General features: G+C 34.3%; 1 protein-coding gene and 1 long non-coding RNA gene across 3 annotated transcripts in view; one reads left to right on the top strand and one right to left on the bottom strand.

Moving 5' to 3' along the window:
• The window catches only part of LOC123713932, a 117,068-nt gene that overhangs the window by 70,657 nt on the left and 30,180 nt on the right, over positions 1-16,231 (bottom strand). The window lies entirely within an intron of this gene.
• Positions 7,289-15,962, top strand: LOC123713940. The gene is made up of 2 exons (XR_006754249.1): positions 7,289-7,488; positions 15,683-15,962. It is a non-coding gene; the product is annotated as an uncharacterized LOC123713940 (long non-coding RNA).

Here is a 16,231-nt window from a genome sequence, read left to right as displayed (position 1 = left end):
TAGTTTAGAATTTTTTTTGAAATTTTTTCCTTCGTCAAACTACTTCGAGGAGTAAATAAAAAAATACTCGATTTGATACAGTTTTGAGCTTAGCATTTTGTTTTGCGATTCTTTTTTATTTATGTAGACTTTAATAAATGACCGATATCATCAACCTTGTATAAGTAATGATTACTTAATCACACTATTACATATAATTAAAATTATTATTTAGATTTTTTTTGGTTAAAAATACGTTGTCTACTTGCGGTCTCCATTACACACAATAAAAAATCAAGTCAAGCTGCTTAAAATAAATGTAAACGCTGATTATTTTTTCAGCATTGTACGTGTCTCATTATCCACAAACACGATAAACCCGCGACCCTGAAATTATATGAACGAAATAAGACCCAGTAACCTCGGGTCATAAATTAATTCGAGCCGACAATGTTTTAACACGAATTTTACGATCCGCGAATAGAGAACAATAAAAATAATTAGCGATGTTAAAAGCTTGCAAGTGGTTCAAGGAAATCGTTTATACATAGACATTTATGAGCGAAAGCGAACTAAACAGCTAAAAGAACTACTACTTTTTTATAGGACAGGGGCCAAACAAGCAGGAGGCTTGATTGATGTTTAAAGATACCACCGCCCATGGAGTGTCCATGGGCGGTGGTATCAATCCAGAATGATGAAGGTCTCAATGCCAGAATGCCAGACAGACCCTTAGTGGAATTTCAGTGTGCACATAGTGGTCGTGAGCGGCAAAACAGCCTTAAAAAACGCTGAATCAACCTCATTTTTAAAAGAGCAAACTAACAAGAGGCCTAACGTTAAACATCACAAACACAAAGCTCACAAATGCGTTACGGGCGCTTTAATATACCGGAAACGTCTATTTGAGGTGCGTGGCAAAGTTTGTGATAAATAAATACGTCCTCTACCGCGGAACTGTCTATGAGACAGAGTGGTATGGCTGTTTAGTTAGCACACTGGTTTGAGTACGGAAAAATAACTGGTATCAATAATACAAAGGAATGTTTACTTCATGTCTCTTTCAGTTCTAGTGTATTTAATCTAATAAAGGAAGCTTTGAATGCACTGAACCTTTTCGATACAAATATATTATACTAATAGATACTTGTATATTTAATTTTTAATTAAATTGTCCTTGACATCGACATTCAATTCAAAGAATATTTATTTTTTATCATCACCCCTTTTTCCCACAGCCAGAGACCACGAATCTCCACCTGCTAAGGTTAACAATCCTCTCTCGCTTCATCATGACATTCAACATGCATGCTCGTCGGTTATGGGTTTTTAGCTAGTCCCTTCTCTAGCATATCCTGGATTTGTTGATTTCAAGGAACATCTTAGGAGATAATTTTAATAATTAGAGTATACGATGTTTTAATTTCTTTGCTAATAGTTATATAGAGTACGTATAGCTTATATATTATCATAATTTTTCGGTAACTTAGTTCGACGTAATTCTTAGTATTTTTAGTTATTTAATTATGTATGTGCGATGTTATGTTGACTCCGCACAAAGTTATGGTTAAGTTCTCGGTGTACAGCGAGTTAACGCAGGTGAAACCGTGGCTAGCAGCTAGTAAAGGTTATAATTATACGTCCTATTTCCCTTATTTCAACCGGACGATATAAATCGACATTACGTCTATTAAGCAAACACCAGATGGTATGATTTGTTTATATGTATTAGAATTATTATAAATGGTTCGGAATTTTATGTTCTATACTATATTACAATGTTCAACAACACCTGTTAATATATTTTCCATTTAATTCATCTTATTTTCCCGCCATATTACTCCCCATATCTTTGAGGCGGTAAAACTTCGACTGTCAAAAATGACATACCATACATAGCGCTTAGTCTTGTCTTTGAACAATCCCATAGACACCAGACATAGACTTATTTCTTAGCATTGTCTCTGGGATAGTTTGAAACAATTTTACCGACGTAAGGACAGTTTGCCTCCTGAGATACGGGAAATGACTCTAATGCATAGCGTACGACGGTGGCGTTATATAATATTGTATGTTTTTAATATTATGATGGTTTCTCATGTGTGTGTATAATAAGAATAAACTTCTTGAAACTTAAGTACACAAATTCAATGGCCGTATTTATTTTATTAAACATTATTTATTACGGTGGCGAAAGTAAAAAAAATAGGTCAATGATACTTCACCGGTTAATCATAGTTTTACAAGTTAAACCGGGTAATTAATTGTCATGTAAAATCGAAATGTCACGTCAAGGTCAATTCGAATCACAATCGAAACTATCCAAGACACTTGTTAATTAATTTATTTTGGTGTTTGTACGAGATACTAAAATGTTTACAAAAAATTGACAAAATCTTTTTACTTTTTAAGTTATATATTGCATAGTGAGAAGTGACTTGTTTGATGTGTTAAGCTTTTTAAAGCTATATGTTATTATATGTTATGGATCGCGTTAAGACTTTACGCAAATTGAGAAAGTAACATTTCATATATAGTGATAATTTTTTGGAACATTCGGTCCTCTTTTACGTTTTTCTAGATACATAATCTAAAGGGGGAAATACAAAATAATGAATTCGATTCATGGTCAATACACACTACATTAAACTTTACTAATTGAAATTGAGAACCTCTGCATTATGAGTATCGAATGTTTCCTATAGTGCGTATCTATCTATCACCCGGTTCTCTAAGAAGTATAGTCGAATGAATAAACATGTAATTTCTCAAACTGAGATAATTTAAATGTACATTTATATTTATATCCAACAAACAAATATATTCATAACCTGCAATGTAGCGTTCAAGTATTACGTCACGCAATTTTTGGCGATTCTTAACCCCGCCATGTATCGCGCCGTAACGTTTTTCTTTACCAATTAGCAAAACGTTTTATGACCATCCAGTGACTCTTTATACTTAAAAGTTACCATTCTGTAGTTCGGAAACAATATTAGACGAAACTAATATCAATAATAATGCGTAATTCAATCCATGCCCCGCATAGTAACGTTTTACAGGAGTAACCCTCTTCTCCCCAAAATTCATTACATTATACTTGCTCGCTAATAATTAAAAATTAATAAATAGAAAAAAAAGGTTGGTCCCTGTGGCAGTGTAGCCTTAATGTATTTCGATTATTATTCGTTGAGCGAGGAAAGCAGAAAGCTGTTGGGTCTCTGGTACTATCAACCAATTTATTTGAAGATTTAATTGAAGTCGGTTTCAGTATTATAAAAACGAATGTCAATTCTGGAAATACTATTAAGAAACTGGTCACGTTACACAAACATAAATTTTCATCAGAATTACTGCTAATAAAGCCGAAGGCCGTCTGGGACTTACTCATTCACAAATGCATCTGTATAAATTATTTAATATTAAATCATTTGTCTTGTGTCACTCTCTGTGTTGTTTAATTTATGTGTTTGCTATATGGAGTTTATAGCTCGCGTAAAATTATTGGCTAATATTTATTAAGTTAAGGACATGTATTTATGGGACTTTTTGGGAAAATTTGATTGAATGAACGCTTTTAATTAAGCATGAAACGAACTTAGAGAAGATAAATAGGTAGAAGTTTTTTCCTGCTATGAAAGCATCTATTTTTGCATCTAAAAGTCTTAAAACCCAAAAAATTATGACACGTTCCAGGCACAGAAGGCTGTCCTACTTGTCTATAAAAAAAAAAACAAATGATATCTGCAACCAAGCCCATATAAGGTTGTAGCGCCACTGCATAATTCTTTAGGGTTATTATATATAGCCACGAGAAAGTTGCAATAGTCGATACATACTTTATACTGACATATACTTGACGCTTTCTGTTATGTAAATTTTAAAGGCATATAACAAATAAATATTATCTGTAACATTATTCTATGTATCCCTTTTCATTAAAGATAAAACATAATTTGTCAGAAAGAGAAGAAAGTTATGAATTGGCTACCCATTCGATTGCGACGCAAGATGCACATTTAACAATTTCTCTATAATGTTCTTGTTAATCCTAAAACTCCTAGTTACATAAAGCAAAATTTTAAGTCCCTTTCTGGCGATTTGCGTTCCCATGACAAACTAATTATTTAAATCCCTACTCATAAAACTAAATTCTATCACTCCTGTACTGCGCCAAGTATCCTGCTTTGGAACCTTACCTCTTGATGTCAGATGAGCTAGGTCCGGGGAGTACGGAGGATGTCTTAGACATTCCAATTGAAGCTCTTCTAATTTGGTAGCCGTCTGTTGTGCAGTGTGTGGTCTAGCGTTGTCGTGAAGTAGCAGTGGCTTGGAGCGATTGACCAGCCTAGGTTGTTTAGCCGCTAGCTTTTCCATCATGGTTTGCAATTGCTGACAATAGACATCAGCTGTAATAGTCTGGCCAGATTTGAGAAAACTGCAATGAACAATACCGGCACTAGTCCACCAAACGCTTACAAGTAATTTTTTTGGGGTTAATTTTCGCTTGGGGCAGGATTTGGCTGGCTGGCCAGGATCCAATCATTGCGCTGAGTGCTTCCGATTATCGAAAAGAATCCATTTTTCATCACAGGTAATAATTCGGTTTAAAATACCTTCAATATTGTGCCGGTTCAGTAATGTAACGCAGCAGTCGACGCGCGTTTGCCGGTTTGCTTCAGTCAATTCGTGAGGTACCCACCTTTCAAGCTTTTTAATCTTCCCAATTTGCTTCAAGTGAATTAAAACAGTTTTAGCACTAACACCGCAGCCTGCAGCTAACTCGGACGTGGTTTGCGATGGATCCGCTTCCACAATAGCCTTCAATACTTCATTATCAACTTGGGTCTCAGGCCGTCCACGGGGCTTGTTCTGCAGGTCGAAATTTCCAGAACGAAAACGTTCGACCCAAAAACGACCTGTGTTTTTTTTTGCAACATGACCGCCATACACATCATTCACCCTTCGAGTCGTTTCCGCAGCACTAGTGCCACGGCGGAACTCGTACTCGTAAATAATGCGATACTTTAAGTTTTCCATTTTGTAAAATGAGTGACGCAAACAGAAAAAAACAAATAAATGACGGTCATCGAAGCACAAATACATGAGTAAATAGCTGTACAAATTTGAATTTGGGATTCCTTACCAAAGAGGAGAACATCGTGATTAAAGTGGCCAGTACGAAATACGCCAATTTCATATGTAAGGACCTAATATAATGGAATCGAGAACGGCCCTTATGGCCAGAAACAAAAGACCCGTTATGTAATCCGTACAATCTGTTACACTTGTGCTATAAATTTGCAGAGCTTTCACTGAGCCTGAACGGAGCTCTGTGCTAACTGTACCTAGGATTTAATTTAAATACATAAACAGCTTTAATCGGTGAAGCATTTTTAAACATTTCAAACTTAACACATCTTTGTTTATCGTTACGAGACATTATTCGTTTTTCGAATTGCAATTTTAAAATATGTAATTTTTAAGATACACGTCATATTTTATGGATTACTCCATACCAAAGGGGATACGATGGCAAATTGGACCATTGATTAGGTCTGATAGATAATACAGATTGTCTATAGTAAAGATAGATATGGCTTGAATCAGTTTCTATTCAATCCATTTTAAGAAACAAAAGAGAGGCTATCTTTTTACGGCGTACGTCCGGCACAAGTGACTGATCACCTTCTTGTCTATTAGATTAACAAATGATCATTAAACAGATACTGGAATCTGAGGCCCAGACCTAAAAAGATTGTAGGGTGTAGTGTAAAGGTTGTCTTTTTTTTACTTCCAGTGACAAATCCTCTATTTGACAGCGTTTAATGAAAAATTTGTTTATTATATTTATGTATTGAAAAAGTCGTCAGTAATTTTAAAGGTTCAATAAACGTTTTCCACTAGGTTTGCAATATCAAGTGTTAGCAACGAATTACGAGAATCAATATATATGCAAAATTAAACTAGTTTATTGGCTTGCAATGCTAAATAAATTTAAGTCTATAGCTGTAAAAGATATTTTATAATAATAATAATTGCAAAAATATGGTACAAAAATGATGGTAGTGGTTAATATGAAGTTCTCATATTCTGCCACACACAATGGCGTGCAATTTTTTAAAGAAGTTACAATATCTGATGAGTCATATCATTATAGTAAATTCTCAATTTATTTGTATAAATTGTCATAAATTATCACATTATTAAAATATATTATAGTGTTATCACATTAATATTAGTTATAATGTTTCACGCTCAACGCAAGTTTATTATATATAAACTTTTTTCAAAAGTAGTTGTGTGGGCGGGTATCCGGAAGCTATATCCACGATGCTCCCTTTCCTCGGTGAAATAATATGCGTTGGTTCGACTGTCGCGTGTCAGTATAATAAAAAAAGGAATCCAATAATCGATAAGACTAAAACTAGCACTAACCATCAACGGTGGCGTATCTCACTCCAAACACTGGATCCTTCAATGATGAATCAAAAAAAGTAAATGCTATATGGTATGCGGTATATACTTAGTGCGCACGCGACAGCGGTTAAAATTCCTACCCACCACAAACACCACCTCCCATCTCCGGTTCGTGTGTCAAAGTCAAATCGACAGTTGTCATCCTTCTTTGATTGACACCGATTTAGCGCGAACAGTAGTACATTACGAAGTTTTTTAAAAACTACAATTTTTTATTATTTTTGGTAAATTATTATAAACGTTGATTGCCATTCCGCACTTCCAGTTTAATTTTTGGCATAGCCAATTTCACCCTATGTCTACTTCAACATCTGAGTCCCGTTGACTTAATATATTTTTGTTTTTGTAATTTTTTCTCTGTATGTACATTTCTAAAATATACATACAGGCAAGAGATAACATTTTGAACTTCTTATATATAAAAAAGAAATAAACAAAATACGCTAGTTAACGAATAATCTGGTAGTTTTGTCAGGTGTGTAGTGTAGTATATCTTCTCAAATTTGTTTAGTTTTTGACAATATTACATTACGTATATAATAGAGAATCTATGGCTTTATTATAAAGCTCAAATGCGTTACTCAGACTATTAATAAGTTTTACAATCTTGCCCAGTCTGCGAGAATATTGACAACTGACAGCTGACATACGACACGAGTGTCAGATGCACAAGGAAGGAAAGGTTATCTCTGGCACGCGTGAATTTACGGCATAGACAGAACTGCCCTAACAGTGGTAATTTTTTGTATTAGGCAATTAAACTATGGCCAACTTGAGTGATTTATTCCAAGCCAATTTAATCCTTATCTTGATTGGATCGTACGTAAATTGGCACACGTAGGCGGTGAGATTTTTCTTAGTCTCCCCTTGACCGTTATGCGTTGTCATTTGAATAGCTGTGCTTTGAAAGGTTTGCATATTTTATGACGTCACTAAGACGCTCAATTTATGGGTTGAATATTTTACCGCTGAGGAATTTAGAGCCAATTTCTCGAAGATTCATTGCACATCTCGATCAGGATTTTAAAGGTAACGTAATTATTAAAGTTTATTTTAGTCATTAAAGTGGTTATCTGTTGTGTCTAAGCACGTAAAAATTCACCCAAACATGATGGAACTTCAGCTCCAATTAACGATGACATATAAGTAACAAAGCGACTCTCTCATCTCTGAGGTCGTAGGTTCGATCCCCGGCTGCGAACCAATGGTCCTTCTGTCTATGTGCAAAATATTTAGCATACCTTCGAACAGTAAAGGAAAACATCAAAAAGTCGACGGCGTGGGTCAGCCAAAGGAGGCAGATCACCTACTGGCCTATTAGATTGGCAAATGATCATTAAATAGATACAGAAATCTGAGGCCCAGACCTAAAAAGGTTGTAGCGTCACTGATTTTATTTACAAGTAATTTGTGAGTGAATATGAAAAGTACTTCACCGGATGTACATTGTACGGAAACCTACTTTTCTGAGAAACAAAAATATAATTCTTTTAGGCACCGAAACTACGATCGGACAGCTATGATTGTTTATACCAATGAAACGCAGAAATATGTCTGCAATTATAAACCCTTATAAGTTTTTAAGCATAAGGAAGTGTCTTAATATTTGAATCTATTTCCTAATGGTTGTTAATTTTGTAACACTGTTATCTGTTATCACGTATCTGCGAGATACGCTATCAGGTAAGCCCTACTTACGGTGTTTTGCGTTTTAACCGACATATTTTGACTTTGTTCCTACTTACCCAGTTGGCGGATTATGACAAGTTCACATGCCTGAAACTATTGACGGTACCAAATCTGACATATTACACAAAATATAATTGATTTGATCGCGCTTAGTACTATAAGTATTATAATCTACTTCCGTACTACATTGTTTTAGCTCGATTGTAAATCAAGAGTTCTCGAGTTCGATTTCTATGTGGAGCCAAAAAACGGCACGATAAACGGAAGAGCAACGCACCTGCATCCGTCCATATCGATCGATATCCTTATCTTAATATGTATAAATCTCCTGTCACGATGTTTGTCCGCGATGGACTCCTACACTACTTAACCGATTTTTAATTAAATTGGCACACCGTGAGCAGTCTGGTCCAACTAAAGAGATAGGATAGCTTAGATCTTTAATTATAGTCGCAAGTTATTTGTCTATAATTAATTGACAGTCACAATTATCTGTTAACTCCAAAAGATTCTAACAGATGTCGATACTTGACTAAGTAATCAATAGATGGCACTGCTATGGTAAACCGACTAACGTGTCATATAAGCTACAAATCAATATCATGATTACCACGTGTTATTGAGGCTAAAGTGTAAATTAAATTTATTTTGTAGTAAACGAAATACCGTGAAATTCAATTATTTCTACTTTTTTAATTTTTGGTGTTAGCATAGCCAACCACGTGTTACTTAGACCGAAGTGTAAATCAAATTCAAATTATAGTGACGATAATACAGTGAAATTATTATTTTGTGTCACGATATTAAGGCTAACTAAAACCACATTAAGGAGAAACGAAGTTCGCGGGGGCACCTAGTTTTTTATAGGTGGCAAACTGGCAGGTGGCTCAGTTGATGTTAAGTGATAACGTCGATGGCCACTCATGCCAGAGGGCTCGCGAGTGAGTAGCCGACCTTCTAGGAATCGGTTTCTTATTTCCTATTAGTTTAACAAATGATCATGAAACAGATACAGAAATCTGAGGCCAAGACCTAAAAAGGTCGTAGCGCCATTGATTTATTTATTTTAACAATTTTATATAACGCTTTAATGCGCCGTCATATTAAATACGGTAGCATTATATGGCATTTATTATAAGTAAAGTATTTAAAGATAATTTACTCGACAACTTGCATTCATTAGTACATGATTTTTTCATATGCACCCGCGACTTAGAAAATTTATGATGACACTGTACAATCGGAAATCCCTACCCGGTGTTAAGTTCTTCTACATACGTATTTACATTTTAAAGTTTTTTGTAACATTTACGTTTATTATAATTGTCATGTGTTGTAGAAAATATAGGTTGTAAATATAGCAGTACTAGCGGACCCGACAGGCGTAGTCCTGTCTTAACGAATATTGATTTCAAATTGGTATAATTAACTAAAAATGCTTTCTGATAAACAACATTCTTTGTTTGTTTTTCTGGGGCGTATATAAATAGTGTTGTTGGTATTCCGACATGGTAACAGGCGACAAAACACGGCGGCGGCCAAGTGAGCCAAAGCAAAAAACATAGATTAATGCCACAAACAATTAGCTACTGTAATTATTGTATATGTATTTTAATATAAAACTCCTATCAATGCATTTATTTAAAACTATATTATTTTTTCTAATTCTTTGACAATATTTGCAGCACGCATTCTGTCAATGTTATGTAATGTATAATGTTAAATGAAAAAAGTTTGAATAAAATGAAGAAAAAAATAATAATTTCCTTCGCAACAAAGTATTCTTACATTTAATAATTTTCTGCGCAATTTTCTTAAGAACCTTCTCCTGCCACTAACAAACGCAACAAACAAATAATTAGCGAAATTAGTCGACCCATTCACGCATAATGCCGTAACCAAAGGAAATTGGGATTCATTTTTATATATATTGATATATGATGCAGTGGACTTTATTCATACGAGTAGAATATGGAGTGTATCCAGAGATTTAATAAAATACAAATCACCCGGTATTTATTTTTGTTGCGAAAAATCAAGTCACTAACGAAGTGGACGGCAAAGTGGTTCTGTCAAAAGGGATTGGTTAATTTGTGGATTTCATGCGTGGAACATAACTGTAAAATTATAAAATTAAATGTCTTTGGTAACTTTAACTCATTACTTATTTTTTCATTATTTAGATATATTTTATTTACACTTCGTTATAACAATTCGTTTAAAATTAAGTAAGGCGAGCGCAACTTCAAAACTACATACATGATAATGTATTACTTAGACATCAAGAATAGTGCTAATAAAGACATAATATACATGGACATTAATCAAATTTAAAACATACATGCGGCCGCTTTTTTGCGGCAAGAGACTCATCTGATGTTAAGTGGCAACGCCGCCCATGGGCACTTACAATGCCAGAGAGCTCTCGAGTGCGTTGCCGGCCTTTAAGGAATTGTAAATATCATTGAGTAATTGATATTATTGAGTTTCAATAAAGTAGCTGCTGAATAAATATTGGCTCTAAAAACTATCGGATGGTGAAAACGCTAAACGATATTAGTTGCGTGCAAATGTGATTGGTCGTAATAATATGAGGTAACATGTCGCGTGACGCAGACGAGAGATCAAAGGCGGCTGAACCGTCCTTTGTATGAAATTCCCATATGAAGCCCAAGTTTTCGATAATATGTACACTTATCTGGCAAAGATATTGTTTATTTAAAGTTCGATATCTGGCAAAACAAGCATTGCTAAAAAATCCTTATCATGACAATCTTTGATGCATTTTAACCCAATTTAACCGATGAACAGATAAATCGCAGTCGAGATTTGTAAAGATAAATGTATCAAGATAATATTTTTAATCTAACGACTAACGTTTAATATAAAAAGTCATTTGTTTAGTTTCTGTATTATATATAGCAACCCGAACAAATTGTGTTTAACTTGTGTTAAAAAGGGAAATATAAGGACTTTGTTTATTCATAATTTATTTTTTTTCACTTCATTGCAGTAATACAGAAAAACAGTTAAAATAATCACTTCTAGGTAACAACTGTGTGAGAAAAATCTGTGCAAAACTACATAAGATATAATTTTAGGTCTTAACATAAAATAGCTAATGCACTTAAAACATATGTAAACAATAAAAGGGACTATCAAGAAAAAGGGGCACATGAACCACGATACTGACACTTACGATGTGGATAGGTGATGCTTCTACTGTAAAGGCTACTTTATTTATTTACAAAACTATTGCATGTAAAAAGATACATTTATATATATATTACATAATAATTAAATCCTCTATTTACGTGTCTTAAATGTTTATATGAGTAAATACAGTATTTTAATTAAATAAATATGTACATATTTTCATTGTCTTAAATATTAAGGGTTTATCTATTGCGTGATTATATTACAACATATTGTCAAGTTTAAAATGCTAAAGATATTTCATATAAATTGCTTAGCTCGCCCACATTATTATGAGTGGGATAATTGCCATTCCGCGCCTATTTAGTAGGTTTAGAACTCATCAAAAATATTTTTGTAGGATTAATTGATACCTACTTTTGAAATCAATTCTCGACTTAAAGGTTATGAAGTACAATCTATAGAAATAAAAATGAATCATAAAATATGTTCCTAAGCTCTAAACTCGATGACGACCAACACGACTTTTTTGTTTTGGATTATATTTAAAAAACAAAAATTTAGTATTTATGTTTTTATTCTGAATAAGCGAACAGCCTGTTTGGGGTAGCATAGCAAAATGATCTGACTGAGAAGGTAGTCTAACGAAATATATATTAAGACGAAACGGAAATCGCGGGGACAGCTTTTAGTAAGCTTTTAGTTTGGCTTACAACTTCCAATACTTAACTATATCTACTATGTAGAACCAGCTCTTCACTGAAGTATTTCCGAATCAATTCGACTAAGGGTCTTAAAGGCTTGTAAGGCTCGCCAGTCTTCTGGCATTAAGAGTGTCCATTGAAAATTTACTATTGTAAATGTACCCTATGGACACACGACTCTATGAACTAAGACATAAAAGGCAACGTTCTTGCGAGCCTTCTAGCAATATAAGTGCCCATGAGCGGAAGTATCACTTAACATCAGATGAGCCTCCTGCCTGTTTGCCTCCTATTAAATATAAAATTGGCAGTTTGGCTATGGAATTCACTTCCCGTCCCTATTCGCTTAGCTCCTTCTTTATCTTCCTTTAAATTTCTTCTGTACAAACATTACCTGTCCACATCGTATCCCTAACTTTCTTACTAACTACTAACTGACGTGAGACTTATCTTAAATTATCGTGATTTATGTGTCTTTTTACTCTTTAATGTATCTTTAATATTGTATTCCTGTTTAGTTTTTGTTTTAATAACTGTGTATTACATGTATTTTGCACTACTTGCCTATCTTATTTAATACATTTCTTTTTTCTATACTCACAGTGGTTGCCTGGAAGAGATCGCTCGTAAGCGATAAGGCCGCCAGTTGCCCTCCTTTTGATTTAATTATTTTAATTTTAATTTTTATTTTGTAGTGTAACGAAGTGTAAATAAATAAAAATAAATAAATAATAAATAAAATTGCTAGTCAGCTCACGAGTGTTCCCGTCTATAAAACTTATACAATTGCAAGTTCTGTAATGTTTATCTCTTGTACTCGTTTAGTATAATTAATGTAGTAATACAAGAATACTAGGTATCTACAACCCGGATCAATGACGCTGATCTACGTGCTGTGAATTTGTGACCTCACGGAGATGTGTCACTCAATGTTGCATCGAAAAGATGTGTACCGTTACGATTATATGAACCATGAATTACAAGTGGGAGGCTTGATAACGCTTTTCATTCTATACATTTGAAAATTATTTTTTATAGAAAAGTTTCATAAATTTTTGAAAAAACTTCTCGTGACTGGCAGAGCGTAGGAAACCAGACCACAAGGCCGATCCGCTACTTGCTGGGCCGATCGAGTAAAGGCCCTTGCAGGTCTTACACTCACTCAGCTTTTACAGTAGTTACAACAAAAGTTTACAAGAAACCCGTGACCGTGTCTTCGCGAGTACCGCAAACTTTACAAGAAACCCGTGACCGTGTCTTCGCGAGTACCGCAAACTTTACAAGAAACCCGTGACCGTGTCTTCGCGAGTACCGCAAACTTTACAAGAAACCCGTGACCGTGTCTTCGCGAGTACCGCAAACTTTACAAGAAACCCGTGACCGTGTCTTCGCGAGTACCGCAAACTTTACAAGAAACCCGTGACCGTGTCTTCGCGAGTACCGCAAACTTTACAAGAAACCCGTGACCGTGTCTTCGCGAGTACCGCAAACTTTACAAGAAACCCGTGACCGTGTCTTCGCGAGTACCGCAAACTTTACAAGAAACCCGTGACCGTGTCTTCGCGAGTACCGCAAACTTTACAAGAAACCCGTGACCGTGTCTTCGCGAGTATTTCGCGATATTAAATCTGCAAAAGAATCTTGAGTTAGACATAACTGATTCAATAGATTGATATATCTAATAGATATGGCAATCTAACTGATTAAGATTGATGCTCTTTTCAACAATCGCTGTAACTGGGATTGTATATGTAACAAATTTGCGCTTTTGTCCGTTAGTTGTTTTAAATTTTGATTGATCATATTTAAATTATCACTGGTTCACCATTGTGTACTGTTTGCGCTAAATCGCTGTCAGTCAAAGTAGGATGACAATTGTCGATTTTGACATTGACACACGTACCGGAGATGGTGGGTGAGTATAGACCGCTTACCGTACTGTATTTTATTAACCATAATTTAAGCGGGACACACCACTGTTGATGATAAATGCTGTCTAAGTCTGATCGATTTTTGGAGTCCTTTTTTATTATACTGACACGCGACAGCCGAAACAACGCATAGTGGGATGGTGCATCCTGGATATAGCTTCCCGGTACCCAGTCCCACACAGATACTATGAGACAAAGAAAATGAATCTCAAATGATGATTAGTCATATGGAAAAATAGTCCTTGCTACAATAATTATCCTGCAGATAATTAGTTAATTAATATGTGAGATATTTCAGCACCTATTCAATTAGATAAAATCATGCGGACATAAAACCACCCAAAAAACGTGTGTATACTTATGTACACGCGTTAGTAGTTATACTTATTGGGCGTAACAAGATAACAATAGAAAAACGTAAAATGTCGGGTTTTTGTGACGGCGTACAACTTACTCTCTCCATTTTCCCCTAACGCGCCAAAAGAATTATAACTTCAAAAACACTTTTTAACTTAACCAAACATTTACTTTATTAATCAACAATATATCTTAATCTTAATATATTTTATACGGGACATGTTCCTATTAGGATTTTTTAAAAGCCGGTTAATTAAGGATGAAATACAGTTGAATCGTTAAAATATCTTTGATAAGAGCCGCCTGTAAAATTTTCTGATAACTCGTGCCAAGGTTTGTGATATGAAGTGTAACGAAACGCATTTATAATACGTTTAATTATCCTATGCTTTACAATGTGCATAATTAGAACCAGTTATATTAAATATGTTGTAAAAAAATTCGAAATATATTTTTTTGGTAAGATTTAGAGTCGAGACACCGCTGTCAGACTTTCTAAGAGTTATATCTCTCATTTACTTTAATCAACCAAAAACTAAAATAAACGTTAATATATATTTAATTATTTAAAGTCTTGAAAAGCTTGAAAAACTTTTATGAAACACACAGGTGTTCGCTTCACACTTTAAAATCAAATTTCCTTTAGTTTTGTATGTTTTATACGTGTGCAAAGTAAATAAAAAAAATGTTACTAATTTACCATAACCACAAAATGTCTGTGCCTTGTGTGTAGTGATTGTTCTAGCATCACGTAAAATACGTTAAATAAAGCTCATATCAGGTAGAACCAAGTATGAATGACCTTAAATTGCGCTATTTTTAACCTTAAAATAAAAAAATACGCTTTCTTTAAAACAACATTTTTGATGTCTCAATGAAAATGACGTAATCCAGAGATTGCGACATTTGTTGATACGAAATATTTTAGAATTTACGATGACACAGTTATTATTTTAAATTCGTGTTATTGAGGATTTATAACGTACTGGTTGATTAAAAAATGCAAGATTCTAGCAGCTTCAATTGGAGTGTGTTTTTTTTCATGTTTCTCTATGCCATGTTTAACTATGCAATAGCTAAGTTTTGTATCGCGGCCGGAAATACAACAGCCACTATTTAAGTCTTGACTTGTTAAAGCTATTACGGAATATGCTTAATTAAGAATATCCATAGTGATAGATAACCTGTTTCATGCGGACACCTTAGATACACCTCACGTTTACCCCCTTACACCATCAAACAACACAGCCGAATTAAGAATTACTTAGAAAATGTATTTAATAATATTTATCGATTTTATCCTTTCGAAAAATGTTTGAATGTTTTTATATGAATTATGTATTCCATCTTTGGCTATATCTTTAGTATAATTATTTTTGGTTACAGATATTTTTTGTTAGCTGAAGAAGAAAACCTTCGCACTTCGCCTTGATGCGTACAGAGTCCTCTGCCTGGTGTAAATTCACCATTAAAACCGCGTTATAAAAAGGATATTTCAACAAACTCTTCACATTGAAAATGGAGATTAATTCACGCGCTAAATTATATTTCATACCTGAGCCACGTGTTTTCATTTAGGAACCGGAACATAAAGTATTTTTAATATATATTGTAACGCCAAAAAATATACAAATATCTTGAATAATAGACAAATGATAGTCACAGACTACGACTGTTAATATTGTTTATAATAAACACGTTCGGCCTTATTATAAAACGTGGACTAAAGATTGTGTTTGTTGCCATGGCTACGTTTTATATATTTTTAGTTTCATAATGACATGCTTTTATCTCCGTAAGTAGGTTACTTGCAAGCGTAAGACTAAGTTATCAATTGTCGCTTAATAAGCGTGACGTTCACGTTACCTTTGCTTTTTTAAAAGGGCCATTTAGTTGTATTTTGTTTTATACATCATTCTGTATACCTAGTTTATT

Source organism: Pieris brassicae, chromosome 9 (assembly GCF_905147105.1).
Source record: "Pieris brassicae chromosome 9, ilPieBrab1.1, whole genome shotgun sequence".
Lineage (NCBI taxonomy): Eukaryota > Metazoa > Arthropoda > Insecta > Lepidoptera > Pieridae > Pieris > Pieris brassicae.
Note: the sequence above shows the minus strand (reverse complement) of the source record. Positions and strands in the feature narration are given on the sequence as shown.